This window comes from Balaenoptera musculus, chromosome 1, assembly GCF_009873245.2.
Source record: "Balaenoptera musculus isolate JJ_BM4_2016_0621 chromosome 1, mBalMus1.pri.v3, whole genome shotgun sequence".
Lineage (NCBI taxonomy): Eukaryota > Metazoa > Chordata > Mammalia > Artiodactyla > Balaenopteridae > Balaenoptera > Balaenoptera musculus.
Window position 1 is genome coordinate 22,173,990 of NC_045785.1, and position 17,414 is coordinate 22,191,403.

Sequence of the window (17,414 nt, forward strand, 5' to 3'; positions counted from 1 at the left end):
AATTTTATTTTCTCTGCATTGTCTCAGTTTCTTCCAGGTTTCTTTCTTCTCTTTGTTTTCATCTCTTTCTTTCCTGTTAGAGGAAATCCTTGTGTCCCATAGTCCTTGACTTTCTGCTCATGAATAAAAGTGGGGGACTAAAAGCTGATTGGAAACTCTGTGCATGAAGGGGAGAATCATTGACCATGAGGTCATTTGTCCATGAACCAATGACCATGAGGGACCATTAGCTGGAAGACCTCAGTGCCATTATCTTTACATCTTTCATATTGGGCTTCATTTTCCCCAAAGAAGAAGATACATCTTCCCAGGAGGTAAAGGTTGGCTACCAGAATTCCGGGAGCAGAGTGTGGAAAAAGTCTACTGATTGCCTCTTTTTCAGTATGATGCTCTTCACTGTTCCTGGTGACCTGTATTACTCCAGAGATTGTTTTACTCTCTCAAGAGAATAAACCTACATACTTCTGCTGAGGTGGAGGAGGGGCAGTCACCTAGAGGGTACGGTGAGGGAAGCCAACTGACCTTCAACTAGTCCTTCTTATTTTAGCTGTTCTTCACCCCCACCTCCAGGGATACCACTGGTTAATTCTTGAACATATCCAGGCTGCTTCTCAGCTTTCTCCAGTTTCTGGTGCAGGATTCCGCATTCTTGGGTCTGCCGGGCCTATTAACACTCATTCATTTGCTTTCTCACCTGCAAAATTCTGTTGTATTTATTACCCCCTCTCCCTTTCCTTATGCTTTAAAATAATCCTTTACTGAAGTTTTAGTGCGATGGGACTGGGAGGGGAGGAAGTGGAAAGGAAAATTACATGCATGAGAAATTATATTCACTGTCTTTATCCAGAACTCTTTAATTTTTTTGTTTTGTTTTTATGGAATTATACCACATTCTACTACTTACACACAGGCAATTTACTTGGATTTCTCTGTGCTTCATCAGAAAAATGGGAGAAATGATGGTATCTACTTTATACTATTGTGAAGATTAAGCAAAATACCATACTTAATTGTTTTTAAGAAACAAATTCTTTCCAGATTTTTATATCTCTGGAGTCAGAATGTTAACACAGGTCCAAGTATCTTGTAAACATTCAGTAAACAATTATCTTAGGTTCAGTGAAATATGGTAATACATGTAACACACTTCACAGAGGGCCTGAAACAAGGTGTGCAATAAATGTGGAAGGCAGGATTATTATTATGCACACTAAACCATACTTAATATTCCAAAACCTGCTTGTCCTACTTAATACAATCTTGTGTCCATTCTTCTGCATTAGTAGAAAGAGATCTACCTTACTCTCTTTGAAGTTATATGATATTCCATAGAATCGATGTTCCATTTAATCACTCTTCCATGGATGGACATTTTTTTAAAAATTTTTTCCAGAAATACCAACAGTAAGCACTCTAGTAATATATCCTTATAGACATGTGTTAGTATTTCTGTATGATAAAGACCTAGAAGTGGAATCACTCTATCACACTCATATGGAAAGTGTCTAATAGGAATTTCCAGAGTAAAAGAGGCATGTGAGTGATTAATCAGGATCCTGATTTAAGTAGGCATCTGTAATTGTGGAAAGCACATGAGACTTAAAGACAAAAGACCTAAATCCCTTTAGTTAGAGTGGTAGCTCTACCACTTATCTGGGGAAATATTGTTTGTCCTTTCATTTATTCAAAAATACGTACTGAATTCTTCCTGCCCTGTGCCAGACACAGTGTTAGAGACTAGGAATACAGAGATGAGTAAGACACAGTCCTTGCCCTCAAGAAATTTACAGTAATCGGTGGGGAGATGGACAAAGAAACAGATGCCACTTGCTCTCTGTGTGACCTTGGGAAGTTGCTTAACCTCCTGAATGTCTGTATCTTTTTCTGTAAAATGGGTGATAGTCCTTATACCATAGGGGTTTTGTGAAGATTACATGAAATAAAGTATAAGTGCCCTGTACAGTTCCTGGCACAGAGTGTGCACTCAATAAATGGAAGCTATCATTATTGTTTTAGTAATATGATAATTGTAATAAATAATTTGTTATAGTTGCTGTGATAGAAGCTGCTATGTGTTCTACCTCTTTGAACTCATTTCTACAGTATTAAATGAATTGTTAAGAGACAGTAACATAGCATATTCAAAGTGGCACTAGGTAGAGACTTCCCTGGCGATCCAGTGGTTAAGACCCCATGCTTCCAATGCAGGGGGCTTGAGTTCTATCCTTGGTCAGGGAACTAAGATCCCACATGCTGCCAAAAAACCAAACAAACAAAAGTGGCACTAGGTAAATATTAGTTTCATTTTTTGCCTTTTATGTTGGGACAAAGGGTAAATAAGCAGATGGAAACGCAAACATCCATATGTTTGAACACAACAATGATCTTCCCAGTCCATGTGTCACAGAGCCAATTCTGGGCACTTCCTTAGCTACATAGATTTCACTTCTGGCTGTATCTGAACGTCTGGAATGAGGCTGCATACCTCCCTGCCCACAGCCGCAAATAATCACGGAGACAGGATGTTCATATGTCCCACAGCTGATGGCTGCCTGCTGCAAGGGATTTTTTTCTCCCAGTTTACAAAGCACAGCACAGCTTGTACCCCCATCCTTACTGGGGGTCACTTATTTGCTTGACACTGACTTTTATGAAATTGTTTCTTTTCTTTCGCACACAGATGTAAAACAAGAATTAAAGGAGGGACTTCCCTGGTGGCGCAGTGGTTGAGAATCCGCCTGCCAATGCAGCGGACATGGGTTTGAGCCCTGGTCCGGGAAGATCCCGCATGCCGCGGAGCAACTAAGCCTGTGCGCCACAACTACTGAGCGTGAGCTCTAGAGCCCGTGAGCCACAACTACTGAGCCCGCATGCCACAACTACTGAAGCCCGCGCGCCTAGAGCCCATGCTCCACAACAAGAGAAGCCACCACAATGAGAAGCCCGCGCACCCCAACGAAGAGTAGCCCCAGCTCGCCACAACTACAGAAAGCCCACATGCAGGAACAAAGACCCAACGCAGCCAAAAATAAATAAATTAATTAATTAATTTTAAAAAAAAGAATTAAAAGAGGTATATCTTGATACCAAAAATTCTCAGCTTTAGCTACAATTAAATTTAAAGATAATTCTAGAGGCAAATTTAAGCACAAGGAAGTGCTAGAAAAGAGCAGTATAAATATTTGGGGTGGACTCTCTATTTAGAGGTTAACTAGTGTTTAATGACTAGATACATTGTTTTGTTTTATTTTTTCCCCCTGTTTCTTTACTCCCCTAGAGGGTTTTTAAAGCACCTATATTTATTTCTCCTGTCTGGATATGTACCTAGCTATGCAGATCATACCACATCCCCCTGGATTTTTACAAGCTGACTCTCCTTGCAGAGGTGGTGTGGTGCAATGGTCTAGAGCCCAAGTTTTGGAGTCAGGCAGACCTGGGTTTGAATTATAGCTCTTCCATTTACTAGCGCTGGGATCTCAGGCAAAAATTTCTTAAACTCAGTTTCCTCAGCTGTAAATGGGCAATATTAATATCAATGCTATGATATTAGCTTTATAGAATGAACATGGGTTAAAAGAGATAATACAGGTAAACTCCTCTACACAGTCTCACAGTGTGGGCTTTTAGTTTTTAGTTATGATCATTTTTAATTTCATTAAGGTGCCTCATGCAATGCTTGGCACATAGTTAACACTCAAAACTTGGCAGCTATTATGATAAGTTACCTATGGTTTCTAACTGCCAGGATTATGGCTTTGTTATTTAACTTTTTTTGGTTTTTTTGGCTGTGTTGGGTCTTTGTTGCTGCGCGCGGGCTTTCTCTAGTTGTGGCGAGTGGGGGCTACTCTTTGTTGTGGTGCGTGGGCTTCTCATTGCGGTGGCTTCTCTTGTTTCGGAGCTCAGGCTCTAGGCGCGTGAGCTTCAGTAGTTGTGGCACGCGGGCTCAGTAGTTGTGGCTCACAGGCTCTAGAGCGCAGGCTCAGTAGTTGTGGCGCACGGGCTTAGTTGCTCCGCGGCATGTGGGATCTTCCCAGACCAGGGCTCGAACCCTTGTCCCCTGCATTGGCAGGCGGATTCTTAACCACTGTGCCACCAGGGAAGCCCTGTTATTTACCTTTTAAAATTTGTTAGTGACTGGGACTTCCCTGGCGGTCCAGTGGTTAAGACTCTGTACTTCCACTACAGGGGGCATGGGTTCGAACCCTGGTCAGGGAACTAAGATCCCACATGCCACACGGCCACAAAAACAAAACAAACAAAACAAACAAAAAACCTATAAATTTGTTAGTGATTAACATGATCTTTAGCCTAGTACCTGGAAACTTTTCTCATCATCTCTGTGACTCTGACAATGCCTGGCACCATTCCTAGCACACAGTAGGCACTCAGTACATCGCTGTTGAACCATATTCAGTTGAACTGAACATCTATTCAGACATTAGGACAGGAGCTGTGTCACTAAATAGCTGTCATTCCAAAACAGACAGCTAAACCTGCCACAGACATGCTTGCATATTTTGTAAGCCATTATTTCAACTTCCTGCATTGCAGGCATCTCAGTTAATATTCCAGTCCACTCACATGATCCTTTGAAGGAAAATAAAAACTAATAGAAATATCTAGTTTAGCAGCTAAGAGAATGAGCTTTGGTCTAGGTAGATGCAGGCTTACATCCTGGCTCCAGCACCGTCTAGTGGGTCAGCTACTTCGTCTCTCTTAGAGCCTCAGTTTTCTCATCTGTGAAAAGGGGATAATCATAGCACCAATTTCATCAGGTTATGGTGAGACTAGTGCCTTCCATGTGCTGTTCTCTCTTCCTGGAACAGTGTTCCCCTGAGTTTCACCCCTGCCTTTTCGGCTTGACTGTCACTTCTTCCAGAAAGCCTTCCCTGCCACCCATGATAGGTTGGGTTCACTGTTGTACTCTCACTACAGTGTCTGCCAATTACCCTTTGTAATTACTTCTTCAGCTACTCAATTCCTTTCCGGATTGTGAGCTTCCACAGGATAGGGATGGTGTCTGTCTCATTCATTCCTGTGTCTCCAGTGCCTAACAGTCCCTTGATACATAATATTTTGGGTGGACTATATTTGTTAACTGAATGAAATAATGAGATAATAATGCACATAAACACAGAGCCTAACATTTAGCAAGCTCTCAATAAATGACCTATATAATTATCAACAACACAGTATTGATGCTGAGTTTATTCACCTTGAGAAAACTAATATAGTGAGAAAAGCAGCAAATTGGAGATAGGTGTTGTGAATCTAGTTCTGTATCTCGTTTGCCATATGTCCTTGGGCAAATCTTATTTCTTCTCATTTTTCCACTATTAAAATAAACATAAGAAATTCACCCTGGCATCCTGCTTAGCTTGGTCTTTGTAAAGTCTGCCCTTTGCCAGACCACACCTGACAGGCTATCCTATGTATGCCCAGAGTTTCTAGATAGGGATCCTATAATGCCCTAGTACTCCTCTGCTTTCTCAGCTGCTCACTGTTGACCCGTGACCCTAATCCATCTGACCCTGTCTAGCCCCTCAGTTTGTTGGCTACCAGCTACCTGTTGGCTGCCTCCCAGCTTCCAGCCTTGAACTACATTCATCCTCACGATAAGTCCAAAATCCTTAAGGTGCTAACTGGAGCTTCATCTTCTTCCCACCTTTCCCTTCACTGTCCTCCAGCCACCAGACTTTCCTGAAGTGCCCTGGAGGCACTAATCTCCCTGAATCAAGGCTTTTAGACCCGCCAGTTCCTCTGCTGGGAGCATCGTCCCCACTCTATTAGGCTAACCCCTACTCAACCTTCATGTTTCAGCTTCAATATCACTTCTTCAGGGAGCATTACGTGGCTCCCTTGAAAGAAATTAGATTTCTCTGTTATATGCCATCTTCCTTGTAGATCTGGTGTGATACATAGTCAGAGCTTCACATTATAAAACAGAAGTTAAGAATCGACTTACATGTGAAATTTCTGTTTTTAATGCTGGCAAGTAACTTAAAAATTGTAACACACTGAGGGCCAACCAAAATATCTGTAGGTTAGTGACCACCTGTGGCCTGCCTATTTGCAACCTGAGCTGTTCAACCTTTGGCTATACTTGGTAACTATTCCTGTGTTAATCATCACTCTATTTATTAACTGTCCACTCCGTGCCAGGCACTGTGGTTGGTGCTTTACATAGATGAGTTCATGTAATATCCAAAACCACATGTGAGGCCAATAGAGTTCAGAGAGGTTAAGACACTTGCCCAAGGTCACAGGTTGTAAGTGGTGGAGCCAGGTATTAAAGGCCTTTTCTTGACACACAGTAGTTTCTTGCACTACTGTGTGTCGAGAAACAATTTGTCAGGGACTTCCCTGGTGGCGCAGTGGTTAAGAATCCACCTGCCATTGCAGGGGACACGGGTTCGAGCCCTGGTCTGGGAAGATCCCACATGCCGCGGAGCAACTAAGCCCATGTGCCACAACTACTGAGCCTGCGCTCTAGAGCCCATGAGCCACAACTACTGACGCATGCGCGCCTAAAGCCTGTGCTCCGCAACAAAAGAAGCCACCGCAATGAGAAGCCCGTGCACCGCAACGAAGAGTAGCCCCCGCTCGCTGCAACTAGAGAAAGCCCGCGTGCAGCAACGAAGACCCAACGCAGCCAAAAATAAATAAATAAATTTATTTTTTTAAAGTAATTATTTAAAAAAACCCGATTTGTCAGTTTAGAATGGGAGAGGCTTCTGCAGGTTTGCCTAACAACAACTCTTAATATTGGTTGTGTGCTCACTAAGTGCCAGGCAGTGTGCTACACCCTTTATAAATTTATTTTATAGTAGCGGGGGCTACTCTTCGTTGCGGTGTGCGGGCTTCTCATTGCAGTGGCTTCTCTTGTTGTGGAGCACGGGCTTTAGGCACGCGGGCTTCAGTAGTTGTGGCACGCGGGCTTTAGAGCACAGGCTCAGTAGTTGTGGCACACGGGCTTAGTTGCTCCACAGCATGTGGGATCTTCCCGGACCAGGGCTCGAACCCATGTCCCCTGCATCGGCAGGCAGATTCTTAACCACTGCACCACCAGGGAAGCCCCAGCTACACACTTTAAATGATCTGATTCAATCCTCACATCTATTCAAAGGAGCTACTGTTATCTCCACTTCATAGATGAGGAACCTGAGGTATAGACTGGTATCTGATTTACCCAAGAGTCAGGATTCAAACCCAGACAATCTGAGACCACAGTCCCCACACTTAGGAACTCCTATCACCAGTTTGTGTTTGTGGCAGAGTAGTGGTCTGACGGGCAAAGAGAAAAATGTATAAGTCCCTGTTTCCCCAATCCAGAGTCCCACAGAGGACTCATTTGAGAGAGGGATCCCCGTGGGTTATTTCCATGAACCTGCTGTTGACAGATGTGGCCTGCAGGTGGCAACAACATCCACAGCCTCAATTCTGCAATGTTCAAGCAAGGGTAAGAAAGCTTTATATAGTCAGACTCACTCATCTGCATCTTACTGAATGATTGGCCCAGTTAATTCTTTGCCAGTTAATTGGACTTGGTTCTCAGCCCAGTAAGGACTGCCAGCATTTGGGAGCCCTTCACAGTTTGTGAAAGAAAAGATCTCAGGATTTGAAACTATGGTGAAGTCATTCAGTCCAGCAACCATCGTGGTGATTTTAAACTGTGTTAGGTGGAACTGGGTTTCAGTAATCCCCAACACGTATTGAGATCTTAGCTTTTTTTTTTTCCCTTAATATTTATTTATTTATTTATTTGGCTGCATCAGGTCTTAGTTGAGGCACTCAGGATCTTTCGTTGGGCATGTGGGATCTAGTTCCCTAACCAGGGATTGAACCCAGGCCCCCTGCATTGGGAGTGCAGAGTCTTAGCCACTGCACCACCAGGGAAGTCCTGAGATCTTAGCTTTTTTTTTAAATTCCCTATTTTGTTTTTGTTTTTAAGGTACAGTAATGTGTACATTTAAGGAAAAATTCAATAGCACAAAAGGGTATACAGTTTAGAGTCAGTTTCTCTATCACGTTCAAATCACTTGATTTTCCCACCCCAGAGAAAAGCGTGTGTATTCTTCCAGATATAGAATATGGTTATAAGAGAATATGCGTCTATCCTTTGAAAAAAATAAATGAGGGCTTCCCTGGTGGCGCAGTGGTTGAGAGTCTGCCTGCCAATGCAGGGGACACGGATTCAAGCCCTGGTCTGGGAAGATCCCACATGCCGCAGAGCAGCTGAGCCCGTGAGCCACAGTTACTGAGCCTGCGCGTCTGGAGCCTGTGCTCCGCAACAAGTGAAGCCGCGGTGGTGAGAGGCCCGCGCACCGCGATGAAGAGTGGCCCCCGCTTGCCACAACTAGAGAGAAAAGCCCTCACACAGAAATGAGGACCCAACACAGCCATAAATAAATAAATAAAATAAAATTTTAAAAAAAAAGAAAAAAGAAAAAAATAAATGATAACCTAAAACTATAAAGTTCCAGAAGAAAACTTAGGGGGAACATTTGTGATCACCGGTTAGGCAAAGATTTCTCAGATATGACATGATTCACAAGGGGGAAAAAAAAGGACAAATTGGACTTTATCAAAATTTTAAAATTCTGCTCTGTGAAAGATATTGTTAAGAGAGTGAAAAGACAAACCACAGACTGGGGGAAAACATTTGCAAATTGCATATCTGATAAAGATCTTGTACCTAGAATAGAATGAAGAACTCTCACAACTCAATAATAAGAAAATAACCCAGTAAAAGAATGGGCACGGGACTTCCCTGGTGGTCCAGTGGTTAAGAATCCACCTTCCAATGCAGGGGACGTGGGTTTGATCCCTGGTCAGGGAACTAAGATTCCCACGTGCCTCAGGGCAACTAAGCACGCGCACTCTAGAGCCGTTGCACCGCAACCAGAGAGAAGTCCGCGCGCTGCAACAAAGATCCCGCGTGCCACAACTAAGACCCAATGCAGCCAAATAAATAAATTTTAATAAAAAGGGCACAAGACTAATAAAAATACTTCACTAAAGAAGATGTACAGATAGGGATTTCCCTGGTGATCCTGCCTGGCATGCTGCAAGGCCAAAAAAAAAAAAAAAAAAAAAGAGGCTGAATATTGTTATGCATTAGGGAAATGCAGATTTTGCTGAGATACCACTACACACATGCTGGAATGGCTGAAAACAAATACTAACAATTTTCCAAAAAACTGACAATTCCAAATGCTGATAAGCATGCAGAGCAAGTGGCGCTCTCAATTCTTGCTGGTGGAAATGCAAAATGGTGTGAACATTTTGTTAAAGAGTTTGGTTGTTTTTTTAATAATGTTGGACATACATTTACCATACAACTCAGCAATCCCATGCCTAGTTCTTTACCTGAAAGAAATAAAAACCTATGTTTACACAAAAATCTGTATACAAATGTTTATAGGAGCTTTATTCACAGTCAACAAAAACTGAAAACCATCCCAATGCCCTAAAACTGGTAAATGGAAAAACAAACCATGGTACATCACTGCAATGGAATACTATTCAGCAGTAGAAAGGAACGAAATACTGAGACATGAGACAACATGGATGAATCGCACATGCATTATTCTAAGTGAAAGTAGCCAGACTCAGAAAGCTATTTGTTTTTTATTCCATTTATATGACTTTCTGGAAAAACCCAAATTATAGGAACAGAAAACAGATCAGTAGATGCTATGGGTTGGGTGAGGAGGAGGGGCTGACTACAAAAGATAGCACAAGGGAATATTCCGGGGTGATGGAACAGTTCTTACCTAAATTATTATGGTGGTGGTTACACAGGTATATGCAGTTATCTCATAGAGCTGAACACCAAAAAGAATGAAATTTACAGGGTTCAATCCCTGGTTGGGGTACTAAGATCCCATAAGCCGTGCGGCGCCACCAAAAAACCCCACAAACAAAACCCAATACTTCACTTCCCCACCAAAGCCATTGATTTCAGGTTGACATAATAGCAGTTGTTGATATAAATAAATTGTTTTTCCTTATAAAAAAAAGTATTTTGCACACTGCTCTGCTCCATGCTTGCTTTTTTTTTAATAGAGAACTATTTCAAGAAGCAGATAAAACGAGGTTTATGTACATCCAAGTACCTTTCACAACTTTGTCAAATCTTAACCTTTTGCCTTATTTCCTTACGGTTTTTTTTAAGAAAAAAAAGAGAGATGTGTTAAGCCCCAATGTATCCGTCCTTTCACCCAATCTTTCCTTCCTCCTCAAGAAGTAATCACCTACTTGAATATTTTATTTCCACACATGATTAATATTTTTACCAATGTATTATATGAACCTTTAAACAGTACATAGTGTTTGTTTGGCACATTGTAACATTTTATATACATGGTATCAAGCTGTATCTATCCTTCTCCAGCTTTCCACCCCCCTCAACATTTTGTTTATCCATGTTGAAACCAGTAGCTTGAGTTTTATTCATTTTAACTGTTTTGAATTATTCTATCTTATGAATATATCACAATAATTTGCCCATTATCAAGTAGATGGATATTTAGATTGTCTCCATTTTGGTCCCCATTTCAAACAGTGCTACAATGAACATTCCTGACTTATAGCCTGTGTCAATGTTATTGTTGAAAACTTGGAAGTTTAAAAAAAAATAGAAAGATGAAAACTAATATTACCTACCATAACAGTTATTATTATTATTTTTTGAGTATTAAACCAGGTACAGTACTGGGTACTTTATGGGTTACTTTAATTCTCACACCAACCTATATATTAGGTACTATTATGTTTCCTATGGCACAACGAGAAAACTGAATTTTTTTTTTTTTTTTTTTTTTAGTAAAAGGTGAAAAATTTATTCCATCTGAAGAGAAACAGGAGTGTGGAGACTGAATCTTAACAAGTTTAAATAACTTAGCCAATTGCACACAGAAAGGGACAGAACAACTCTCTATTACCAAAGCCTGTGCTGTTAAATTAACATTATGTTCCAGTAGTTCCCCAAAGCCCCAAATCCAGAAATATTAATAGTTAGAAATAGTCTTTACGGTTAATTGGTCTCTCAGAAGACAAGAGAGGCCACCTTCCAGCTAAAAATTAATCAGGAGTATCATACATATGCAGAAAATTATACATACCCCACTGATTAATTTTTACAAACTGAATATACTCATGTAACCAGCACCCAGATCAAAAACCAGAGTATTACCAGCATTTAGAAAATGTCCTTTCACCCTCTTCCAGACACTGTTCTTCCACTTGGAAGGATAGCTGCTATCCCAACTTTCAACAGACTATTTTTGCCTGCTTTGTGTTTTATTTATGTGAAATCATACAGTATACACTACTTGGTCTGGCTTCTTTCACTTAATATTATTTGTGAGAATCATCCATATGGTTGAGTATAGTGTGTTATAGGGCACAAAAGGCATATGGCACAATGTACATTTTGCAAAGAATTATGAGCACCACTGAGATTGTAGCCAGCCATTACTGAAGACTAGGTGATAGACTGGATCGAATGTAGAGCATGGGCAAATCTGAGTCTTGCAAGGGATGGTGTGGGACCTCTTTTGCCTTCTGTCATCTCAGCCTTACCTTACATTCTAGATGAAGCTGCAGAAAACAGTACAGTGAGGGCTTCAACTCTCCTGGCTCTTTCTGCGATCTGTCCTGGAGCTTTCCCTAAACCAGGACGTAGGACCCTGGTGGGAACCTACCAGGAAGTGGGAGGGGAGTTGATGCCCCTGGGCCATCCTAAGCAATGGGGGATGGGAGTCAATGGATAAATGCTTCTTCGTGGCAGTCCTCAGGTGGACCATGCTGAGAAGCATTCTAGGGAATCCTCAGATGGCTTTGGTAGGATCTAGCCCCAGGTACCCACAGCAGTGAACACCTTGGTAATGCATCTTTTCTGTTGGCCTTTCTTCCTTCACTATTTTACCCTGTACTTTCACATTAAATCCCTGGGATCACATTCCAAGTAAATTACCTGCAACTAGTAGTTGTCTTGGTTCTGTTTTCTGGGGGGAGTCCTAATTAAGACATATGTAAAATACCTGGTTCATGGCAGATGTTCAAGAAAAAGTAGCAGTTGTTTGTTTTTTGTTTGTTTGTTTGGGGTTTTTTTGGCTGCATTGGGTCTTAGTTACAGCACGTGGGATCTTTCATCGCAGCATGTGGGCTTCTCACTAGTTGTGGCGGGCAGTCTCTAGAGTGCAAGGGCTCAGTAGTTGCACAGCACGGGCTTAGTTGCGCCGCGGTATGTGAGATCTTAGTTCCCAGACCAGAGCTCGAACCCGCTTCCCCTGCATTGGAAGGCGGGTTCTTAACCACTGGACAACCAGGGAAGTCCCAGCAGTTTTATTATTACTACTTTACTGCTACTACTACTGTTACCACCATTATTAGTTACCTGGATTTCACAATTGCCATCCCTATTAGTCCCCTTCCTCATGGATGATATTGAAGCTTCACAGTTAGAACTTCTATGCAGTGATTTTTGCTTTTATCCTAGGGTACTAGGAAGCCATTGAAGAATTTTCTTTCTTTTTTGAAAACAATTTTTTAAAATTATTTATTTATTTATTTATTTATTTATTTATTTATTTATTTAGGCTGCACCAGGTCTTAGTTTCAGCACACTGGATCTTTGTTGCAGCATGCGGGATCTTTTAGCTGCAGCAGGCGAACTCTTAGTTGTGGCATGCGGGATCTAGTTCCCTGACCACGGATGGAACCCGGGCCCCTTGCATTGGGAGCTTGGAGTCTTAATCACTGGACAATTTTTTGACTATATTATTTTTCAGGTTTAGTGGAGTATAATTGGCAAACAATAAACAGCATATATTTAAAGTGTGTAGTTTGATGAGTTTTGATTTTTTTGATTTTTTGTTTTTTGCCGCGCTGCGGCAAAAACCATAAGCACAAACTTTGAAACCATAAGCACGATCAAGATAATTAACACAATTAATTACTGTGTTATTGTGTGAATGAAAAATATTACTTGCCATATCAGTAAACAAAGGATGTTGCAGCCATCAAACCATCACATTTCAGCCTCCTGGACGGTGAGCCCCAGGGAACTCAAGATAGAAACAGGATGCCCGCCATCTAGCACCCTGAGGAAACTCAGGATGAGAAAGCACAGGATGCTGGCCCCAGGTACCCGAGGTGCATACCAAAGGAATGATTTCAGTGAGCCCAGACTCTTTCATCTCCCCATATATAGAAAAGTGCTAAATTCCTTAACTTAAGACATCTGGTTTTCTTTAATTAACCGTAATCTTTTGATGTTCCTACTACCTGGTCTTTGTTGCAAAAACTCCTATATATCCTGGCTCTCCCCTTGCCTCTTCAGAGCAGCCTCTCAGGGTTATCTGAGATGTTGTGTCCCGGGCTTAAGTCCTCAGTTTTGTACACCAAATAAAACATAACTCTCAACTTTTAGGTTGTGTATTTCTTTTTTCAGTTGACACCTGTCACCCCAAAAGTTTCCTTATCCCCTTTATTTATTATTATTATTTTTACTTTTGGGAATCTTAGTTCCCCAGCTGGGGATGGAACCCACACCCCCTGTAGTGGAAGCACAGAGTCTTAACCACTGGACCGCCAGGGAAGTTCCTCCTCATCTCCTTTATTATCCCTCCCTGTCATGCTTCTGCCTCGTTGGTCCCCAGGCAACCACTTGATCTGCTTTTGTCACGATAATTCCTAGAATTTATGTAAATGCAGTCACACAGGATATACTCTTTTATGTCTGACTTCTTTCTTTTTTTTAATATATCTATTTATTTATTTATATTTGCCTGCGTTGGGTCTTCGTTGCTGCGCACAGGCTTTCTCTAGTTGCGGCGGGCAGGGGCTACTCTGTTGTGGTGCTCGGGCTTCTCATTGTGGTGGTGCGCGGGCTTTAGTAGTTGTGGCATGTGGGCTCCGTAGTTGTGGCTCACGGGCTCTAGAGTGCAGGCTCAGTAGTTGTGGCACATGGGCTTAGTTGCTCCACGGCATGTTGGATCTTCCCGGACCAGGGCTCGAACCCGTGTCCCCTGCATTGGCAAGCTCATTCTTAACCACTGTGCCACCAGGGAAGTCCCTGTCTGACTCCTTTCACTCGGCATAATTATTTTAAGATTCATCATGATGTTACATGTATTAGTAGCTCATTCCTTTTTATTACCGAAGAGTATTCCATTGTGGAAATATCCATTTGCATTGTGAAGAACATTTGAGTTGTTTCCAGTCTTTGGCTAGTAGCAAAGCTGCTATGAAAGTTCATGTTCAAGTCTTTGTGCAGATGTATGCTTTCATTTGTCTTGGGTAAATACCTATAGTCAGTAAATGGTTGGGCCATATATTAGGTAGGTATATAATATTTAATTATAGTAGGTATATATTTAATTATGGTAGGTATATATTTAATTTTTAAAGAAACTGCCAAACTGTTTCCCAGAGTGGTTGTAGCATCTTACAATCCAGCCAGCAGTGAGAATTCCCATTGCTCTACATTCTCGCTAACACTTGATACTGCCAGTCTATTTTATGTTAGCCAATCCATTGGGTGTGTAATGTTATCTTATTGTGGTTTTAATTTGCATTTCCTTAACATCTTTTTTTTTAAATAAATTCATTTATTTTATTTTTGGCTGCATTGGGTCTTTGTTGCTGTGCGCGGGCTTTCTCTAGTTGCGGCAAGCGGGGGCTACTCTTCGTTGTGGTGCGTGGGCTTCTCATTGCGGTGGCTTCTCTTGTCGCGGAGCACAGGCTCTAGGTGCACAGGCTTCAGTAGTTGTGGCTCATGGGCTCTAGAGAGCAGGCTCAGTAGTTGTGGCGCACGGCCCTAGTTGCTCCGCGGCATGTGGGATCTTCCAGGGCCAGGGCTTGAACCCATGTCCCCTGCGTTGGCAGGCAGATTCTTAACCACTGCGCCACCAGGGAAGCCTTAACATCTTTTATGTGTTTATTTGCCATACATTTACTGTCTTTGGTAAAGTGTCTCTGTTCAATTTATTTATTTATTTTTAACTAGGTTGTTTGTCTTGAGTTGAAAGAGTTCTTTGTGTGTTCTAGATACTAGTCCTTTGTTGGCTATAGGTTTTGCTGCTGTTTCATCCAGGTCTGCAGCTTGCCTTTTCATTTTCATAACCGTGTTTGAAAGAGCAAAAGTGTTAATTCTGATGATGTGCAGCTTATCAGTTTTTCTCCTTTATGGATTGTGTGTTTGAAAGTCACATGGATTTTCTCCTGTGTTTTCCTCTAAAAGTTTTGTAGCTTTAGGTTTTACACTTAGGTCTAACTTGGGTTGTGACACAATGTGTTTGGCACTTAGAAAGATCCTCTGGCAGCGGGAAGGAAGGTGTTTGGAGTGACTGCCTGGAGGCCTGAAACTAGAGAAACTTGGAAAGGTGATGGTGCCTCCCCTTGGAAAGGTGGTAGTGGAAAAACTGGTAAGGAACTGGGATGTAAAATGACTGGACTTAATAGGCTGAAGGAGATAAAAATGATTCCTGGGTTTCTTCCTTACGCACAAAATTGAGAGTAACTTGCTTCTAAGTTTACTGCACTTCAGTAACTAGCCCTCAATAGTTTTTTCCTTTGCGGAGATTATAACTGAACTTTAGCCAGACAGGGACTGGACACAGATTTCTATCACAGCACACCTTCATCAGCTCCCTCCTTAGGCACTCCCTGGAGCCCAGCATTGAACTCTCTCCTCCCAAGTCCAAAGACCTTTGCCCTCCTCCATACCAGGAAAGGTGCCCAAGCTCTTTTACAAGAAGGGGCGGCGCATGCCCAGAGAGGCCGTGTGGGGCCGCCCGCCCAGAACTAAGGGCGAGACGTTCCCGCCATTTTGTCCGGCCCGCGGCACAGCTGGCCCCTCCTGGAACTACAAGTCCCATGAGCCCCGCGGCGGCACTTCCTACCCCTCACTGACCCGCCGGCTCCCTTTACCGCCCCCCGCCCCTCCGCGGGGGCCGAAGTCTCTGGCTGCAGCCTGGCGGCCGGCAGGCCAGGTAGGATTTCCGGGGGTAAACCACTGTGGAGGCTGAGGAGGCGGCGGCGACGCCTCGGGTGAGTTCGGCAAGCAAGGGAAAGTGAGCGGAAAGTGCACGGAGTCGGGCTGCGGGCGCCTGGTAGGCTCGGGCCACGCTTTCAGCTCCGCGAGAGGGCGGCGGTGCGGGCCGGGGTAACGGCCGGGCCGTGGTCGCTTCGAGCCAGGGCGGGGCGGGGGGTGGCCGCCGCCTGCTCCTCCGCCCTCCCACAACCGTCCGCCTTGGCTTCTCCGCCTGCGGCGCGCCTCGCTCAGGCTCGCCCTCTCCGCCCACCGCGACTTGGCTGGGCCCTTTTGTCTCGGCTGCTTTGCGCCCCTTTGTGCCCGGGCTTGGAGTCGCCTCCTCGGGAGAGCCCGCCGGGCCAGTCCCTGACAGGGGCCGGTCCCTGGGGATCCGGTTACGGTAACCAGATCGGGTCAAAGTCCACTTTTCAAACCTGTCTTCCCTCATACCTCTGCATCCCAGCTGGGCAGATCGGAGGCTTCGGAGCCAAGGCGAGGCGGACGGGGTTTCTATTGAAACCTCGAGGTTATTGTCCAACTCTTAAACGTCAGTCCCGGTTGGCTTCAGGGCACTAATCTCCAGGCATTTTTCTGGAGGGGGGATGGGCCTATGGGAAAGAAGTGAGCCCCCCTCCCCAGGAAACCGGGAAGGGATCGAATTTGCTTCGAAGTCCGTATGGGTCGCGGCTGTGATCGAGTAATCAGAACCGGTGCGGATGGTCAGAATGGTAGTTCACACACCGCTAGAATCTCGGAGGAGAGAAAGTGATTTATAGGGCAGCGAGCAGCCTTTTCATCCATTGCACGCAGAAAAAGACCACAGTACTTTATCCAGCCGCCCAGTTCCACACCCTCTATTCCCCTCAAATCCATTTTCACTTCTGCTGAAAACGCAGAGTTGAAAGCAAATGTCCATTAATAGAAGGATCTGCTTTATAAAGAAACCAGAAACCTAGTGGCTTCTAGAAAGCTACAGAAGTAATCGAAATGAAGCCCGTTTGAGGGAGGAGAGGTAGTAGATCCTTACTGCAACTGGTGAATTGTGTGGGTTTGATCACATTTTGTGAGTGGTAACTTTGTGTATGTCCCGTTGGAAGACTAGGTTCAGCTTAAGGTAAAGCTTTTAAAATAAAAGCCATTGCAGATACTCCTTTTGAAAAATAGGTTAGTCTTTCAAGTCTCTGAAATGAGGACAACCAGGACCCCTTTACATGAATCAGGGAAGGTTATTGAAGTTATATAGGTAAAATTCCCACCCTAGTCAAGTAGGCAGATAAACCCCTTTGTACTTTATTACTTTGTTTGGTATCTCTTAGTGGAAGTGATTTACTCTGAGAATCCCTGATTGTGTTAGTAATATTGTGTAGGGATG

At 43.3% G+C, this 17,414-nt stretch overlaps 1 protein-coding gene across 5 annotated transcripts in view; it reads left to right on the forward strand.

Moving 5' to 3' along the window:
• The first annotated feature begins 15,907 nt into the window (after positions 1-15,907).
• Positions 15,908-17,414, forward strand: part of PHACTR4 (phosphatase and actin regulator 4) — a 114,882-nt gene continuing 113,375 nt past the window's right edge. For 2 of the 5 annotated variants that reach the window (XM_036849499.1, XM_036849520.1), the window contains exon 1: positions 15,946-16,059. The gene's annotated coding sequence lies outside the window, so the exon portion shown is untranslated. Of the gene's footprint in view, positions 16,060-17,414 lie in introns of all 5 variants that reach the window. The other 3 variants (XM_036849467.1, XM_036849493.1, XM_036849536.1) reach the window with 2 other exon arrangements.